This window comes from Alnus glutinosa, chromosome 5, assembly GCF_958979055.1.
Source record: "Alnus glutinosa chromosome 5, dhAlnGlut1.1, whole genome shotgun sequence".
NCBI classification, from domain to species: domain Eukaryota; kingdom Viridiplantae; phylum Streptophyta; class Magnoliopsida; order Fagales; family Betulaceae; genus Alnus; species Alnus glutinosa.
The window spans coordinates 16,129,869-16,136,604 of NC_084890.1; the positions used below are offsets into that span (position 1 = coordinate 16,129,869).

Sequence of the window (6,736 nt, forward strand, 5' to 3'; positions counted from 1 at the left end):
TCTTACAAATAACATTGCCCTTACCTTTTATAAGTCTCCTATGCGGAGGGACATATTTTGCTGAGGAAGAATCTTCAACTTCACTTTTCCTCAGAGTATCCTGCTTAATCCAAGGCCTGTGGGATTTCAACAAATAACAATTTGGCCTAATATAACCAATCTTCTACCATGAGCTTGTGTACCTGTATCTTTGGATTTTCGCTTCACACAATTATTTAAGCAAGAATTTTCAGAACAAGCTGCATCTACTATCACAGGCTTAATATCAACATAATCTAATTCAAAATCAGAAGCATGTGAAGTAGAAGTACTTAAATCAGCAGTCAAACCAGGCTTGTTCGAAATATCTGAATGAATACACAACATGCTTTTCAAATTATCACTTGAGAATTTTTTCAAGAGATCCTCGAATTTTTTTAATTTATTCTCAAGTGTATCAATAATGTTAAACAACATGCTATTCTCAAATTTCAAAGAGTCAATCAAAACATGTGATTCAGATAACTGAACAATCAAAGACTTCTTTTTCTTGCTTCACCTTTTTGAGCTCTTTTGGAGAAACAATTTTATCTATTTTAGCAAAAACTTTAGAGAGAGCTCAATATTAAGATTTTCTTCAAATAACTGAGAGAAATCCATGATAAAAGGTGTAATAAAAAAATAGAAGTCACAAGAGATGAGGATCACACTCAGGAATTAAATCCTTAAAACGAAGTGTACTTGCTCTGATACCAATTGAAAATTATTGGACTTCTAATTTTAACAAGTGTGTGTGAACAGTGTGCAACAAAATATTAAATGCGGAATTAAAGGAGACAAATATTTTGTGGATATCCACTATTCAGAAGACAAGACTAGATACAAAGTAGTAACACTCACATACCCCTGATGCAATTGTCGTACCTTGCTCTCTAACGTGTAACCCAACACGAATGCCTCCCAACCAGGTCTCCTACCTGAAGGGGTCTTCAATGGAATCCTTTACCTTAGTGCCAACTCCTAAGATAGACTTCACAGCTGATCAAATCACACACTGGAAAAAGCTAGAGAGCTAGCAGATCTTCAATATCTCCCTAAACACCCTCTCTAAGCTGTATGGAATTCACTACCGAATTTTGTGTCAAATGATGCGCCTAGAACCCCTTATTTATAGGCTTTAGAAGGCCTAATTTGAGTAAAAAACGGATTCTGTGGGCACCCGCGTCCGGACGGGCAACTTTTTCATTGTCCAGAAAGTAATTCTAGAATTTTCGCAGGGCCGTCCGGACGGGGGCAGTCCAGATGCTTCTATTGGCTTTCCGGATAGATAATTTACATCATTTTTTGTTAGCTTTCCAACGACGCCGATTTCATTCCAATCTGATATTTGAGTAAAAAGTAATGATCAAAATAACGGAGGGTGTCCGGACGGCTTGACCAAGCGTCCGGACGGTTAACTGTAACCGCCTTTCCAAAATAGCATTGAAAGCTTCCATAACAAGGCCGCGTCCGAACGGTGTTGCCCTAGCATCCGGACGGTTGTACTTTGACGGCACGTAATTACCATAATAAGGCTTGGAGCGTTCGGACCCTGAAGGCTGATGGCCAGACGGTTGAACTGGTGCACGCAATTTTCATATTTGAAGCTTGATCGTTCGGACCATGAAGGCTGACGTCCGGACGGTTGAAATTTGTATGCACGACTTGCCTTATAGAGGACATCGTCCGGACGGTAGCAGTCGTCTTCCCATAACTGTGTCTTGAGTCAGAAACCCTAATGCTTGTCAAACACTGAATGGCGTCCGGACGGTATAGCCACGTCGTCCAGACGGATTTACTTGAACACTGGGATCTTCTCGAACTCTGAAGAGCGTCCGGACGATTTGCCATTACGTCCGAACGGATGTAACCTTGAACTGTTTGAAGCTTCTAGACATTGATGGGCGTCCGGACGGAAAGATCTCGTCGTCCGGACGGATGTTGCTGATCGATGAGCGTCCGAACGGAATACCACGTCGTCCGGACGGCTGATAGGGAACTAAAATAAACTTCATTGAAAACTTCACAGAATCTTCTTGAAGACCATAGCTGAAGAGTAGACTCTGGATAAAGCAGCAACATTACATAGAAGTGATTTTGTCCAACAGAATGCAGCCAACATAAAAACTAACAAACTCCCCCTTTGGCTATTCTGGGACAAAAATCACTTGACCGGTTAAAAATACAATCCCGGTCCAAATAAAAAATTACTCCCCCTTTTTGTCACAAAGGGACAAAGGGTAAAACAGAGTAATGAGAAAAACCACACAACAATTACTCCCCCTCAATGTCTCAGAAGTACAAGGGTAAACAGAGTAATAATATCCACAGACAAAAACCTTCTAAAATCCTAATCAATAGGAAACTAGAGAAGAGTCTGCAAGTGGCCCAAAAGAGAGGAACAAAAATCCTCCATGTACCAAATCCCGCTGATCCACTGAAATCAAGTAGCGGAGAGAAATCCGTATAAAAAACTGGATTTGTAATACTTCGGCTTCTAGCTAAGGAAGCTGGGAACCATGGACTAAAAAATATTCAATCTCTTGATTTTGTAAAGCCTGAAATTGGTTATCCGCAAATTGACATCCTCTAAGCAACTGTTCTGCAAGATAATTGAGGAGATTCACCACTGAACCTTTGACTGATGCAGATCTGAGGGAATGCTACAGAAGGCTCTGCATGAGCTGGGGGGTAAAAGCTCATCTTAAATCCCGAGACCCTTAGAAATTTTGAACACATGACCTCAAACATTTCCAAAGGATGCATCTGTCAAACAACGTGCTGGGAGCCGCTGGATGTTGTATTCCTGAACCAAAACCAATCAGAAATATCTCCAAAAATACCATTAGATCCTGTTAGTTCCAAAAATAATGTGGTATTTAAGATGGCTGTCAAATAAATGCCAAAGAAAAATATAAGCAATGAAGCTATTCATAAGGCATAAATATACCAAGATCAGCCCATCACACAGACAGAATAGGATTTCATGCACACTATCTCAAGAAAATATCCCAACAAATATTCCAATATTCTAAAAGCACAAAAATTTAAAAGAATAACGGAAGACACAATGAAGATCATGGGATGAGAAGAGATGTGCAAAGAATGCAAAAATCTCGGGAGAAATCCACGAGAAAAACACACAACATGCCATGATAAATCAATAAAAATGCAAAGATGTGTGTATGACAGAAAAAGAGACGCAAGTCTTAAACTTGTAGAGATCTCGTCCGGACATGTCACTTAACCATTCGAACGGCTACTGCTAGGACAGCGTATGGCAAGACTGCGCTCGTCCGGACGTAAGAAAAGGTCCGTCCGGATGCTTCACATTGAAAATCTGAAACTGGAGAAAAATTTGCAGAAAAATATTTTTTTTCCAAAAGTTAGCTTCAAAACACGCATGTATAATCAACTGATAAAACAGTCAAATAGCATTGCAAAAATATGCAAAGATATAAATGAGAGTTAAGTATTCAATAAGTACAAATTTCTCTGCAGATAGAAATTTTAAATAGATTACTCAACTCATGCAATGCGTGTGTGTGTGAAGACTTTCTCAATAAGGTATGAAATTCACTGATATGACAAAAAGCAACCAGATTTTCCAAACAAGAGAGAAAATTAATGAAAGATCAGCCAAAAGTCAAACCTTATTAATTACTAGGGCCTAGCCACCCTCATCTAATACACTCCACCTAAGATGCAACATTCAATTGTTTTACTTGTACCATGAAAGACAAGGTAAATATTTTACTTGCACCATGAAGGACAAGGCATATTTTAGCACATAAGCAGAAAATATACATATATCGCGCATAATTAATAAAAGTAACTGCTTGATTCTTTTGATGCTGCAATCTAGAGAGAATGCTAGAATTTTTAGGTTCTAGGTTCAACTAGCATCTAGTCAATTTGACCGTTTTATCAAAAACATCTCTCTTATTTAGAATTTCCAGAAGCAAAAAGTCGAAGAGGAAAAGATGTACCTTAGGGGAGCCTTAGATAGTGCACTTTTTCATCGCATGAGGAAAGTAACTATCTATCATTAAGATGCCACAGGAAAACTTAGCAGATTTCATGCATAAACTCTCAATCATATATAAGCATATTTAGTCAATGCACAATGAACTGAGATATTTGGCAAAAATACATGCAATATCTGAAAAGCTATCAAAAGAGAAAATAAAGTTCCGGATCTTCTCCCTCAATTTTATTTTTATTTTTGTTGAAAACCAATACACAGAAAAACAACAAAGACATGCTTATGGAAAAGGAAATGACATCTAGTCCCAGAATGTGACGACCCATTTTTTTTTTTTTTTTTTTCAAAAACATACATAAATGGATCATCACAGTGGCACGACTACTTGTCGCTAGGCCAATCTACGGTAGTCATCCCATAATATGTACCTAGTATTCAGAGTTACATCTAAGCAGCAAAACATTCAATTATACATAATCAGAATAGCGGAAAAACACTTCTATAACATAACTGCTAATTATAAAGAGCCATACATAAGTCTATATGTTTAAGGCTTAAACTTAACATTAATTACATACCAAAAGACTAGCTCTACAAAATACAAGTGTCACATAGGACACGAGCCAACAACAAAAGACTACCAAAATGGGACGCCCAAGTCCATATAGCTACGACACCAGCGATATGCCTCAATTGCAGTACCCCAAATACCGTGCTATGGGGTCATCCTCTAGATCCGCTGATCCTGCAGCCAAAACATCAGTATCTGTACGGTTGTGGGGTTAACCACATCCGTACAGGTGAAAGTATAAGTTCATCACCTCAGTAATAAATTACTGAGGTCTCAGTGGTATAAGACTCACTAAGTTGCGTAAAACGACATTTTACTTAATCTCTTATTTACAATAACATATATTGTTTTGGTTATGAAAACTTGTCTCTTAAAATCACATCATAGCAGATGGAGTAAACGCAAACACAACATAACAATATTGTTCTTATTCCAACATGCTCACATACAAATTCATACTATATCTTAATCATCAATTCTTAATTATATCTCAATTAACAATTCATACTATATCGACATATCATAAACAACATTATTCATGCTCAATTACCAACCCAGTCCAATACAAAACAATGTAGTTCCAAAGGGGATACCGGCCATAAGGTCTTTAATCCTATACCATAGAGGATACAAGCTCATTAGTCTTTAAAGCTGTGCTATAGGGGATGCAAGCCCATTAGTCTTTAACCTAGTCATAGGGGATACAAGCCCATTGGTCTTTAATCCTATGCCATAGGGGATGCTAGCCCATTGGTCTTTAATCATATGCCATAGGGGATGCTAGCCTATTGGTCTTCAATCCTATGCCATAGGGGATGTAAGCCCATTGGTCTTTAATCATATGCCATAGAAGCTCATTGGTCTTTAATCCTATGCCGTAGGGGATGCTAGCCCATTGGTCTTTAATCCTATGCCATAGGGGATGCAAGCCCATTGGTCTTTAATCCTATGCTCAAAACCATATAACTTTGCTTTTCAAGAACTATGCCTTTTAACAGATGCTTTCTTTATAAATCCATAAACAATTTAACATATCATTTCTTAGACAACTTGCATAACTTAAATCTTCAACTTATACTCACTCTAAAATCATATATCATATTCGTACTTCAAAACATCATCATAATCTCAATATACTCAAAAGTACTCAAATCATCCAAAACATATCATAATCAACATACAGTTGGTTCAGATTTATAAAACATCATATACATTTTGCAATTCATTAATATATGAAAATAATAGTTTCTCAGTGAGTAGAATACTCACCTTGGCTGTGTGGATAACAAGCTCAACTATAGATTCCTAGACAACGTCTTGCGATGAACCATTGCATTTCACAATGCAATAACGCATTAAAACTAAATTGAAACACTCTTAATTCTAAACGCCACATAGGTTCTTGGTTTGTCTCAAGAACCCATCACTATGGCAACCTAAGTAATTTCTAGGGCTTACTTGTATTACCCATTAATTAATTAGGCCAATACCTAGAACACTCATAGGTTTTTAATAAAAACAAACCTCTATTTTATACAACTCATTAACATTAAGACCTAACTTCCTATATACTTATTTTCCATAGAACCCATTAATAATCTACAATTAATTAACACTCTAAATGTAATTAATCCACTAATTAATAGTCCAGGGTTTAAATACCTAACAACCCAAATTAAAACCCTAAATTCGGATTTACAAAAGCCATAATAATCCATACTATTTTCTAGCTCCAAAAATTAATGGGTATATATTAAAATCACAAGAGAAATTTCAAACCTCAACTTTTTAACTTCTAGGGACAAGATGTTCAAACAAACAACCCTAAGACCAACAATAATCACTCAAAACCCAAACCCATACCCATTCTTCACCTAGAATTTGAAACTAAGAAAATTTCTAACAATCTACATGTTTTTCTAGCTCCAATCTCAATGGGTATCACGAAAATCATGAGAAAGATTAGAGATTTACCTCAAAAATCACCTATGGCCGGATTCCCCCCTTCTTTCTTCTCTTCTTCTTTTCCTTTTCTCTTTTTCTTCTTCCTTTTCTTGGCACCTTCACAGTATTTCTCTCCCTCTCTTTCTTACCAGCTGTACGTTAGTGTGTGCGTGAGTGTGAGGGAGAGTAGAAGGGACAAAGACATAAAGAAAAGGAAA

At 37.2% G+C, this 6,736-nt stretch overlaps 1 long non-coding RNA gene across 1 annotated transcript; it reads right to left on the reverse strand.

Moving 5' to 3' along the window:
* Positions 1–4,533: 4,533 nt before the first annotated feature.
* Positions 4,534–6,736, reverse strand: LOC133868013 (uncharacterized). The gene is made up of 2 exons (XR_009900270.1): positions 6,549–6,736; positions 4,534–4,769 (listed from the first exon to the last, which is right to left on the reverse strand). It is a non-coding gene; the product is annotated as an uncharacterized LOC133868013 (long non-coding RNA).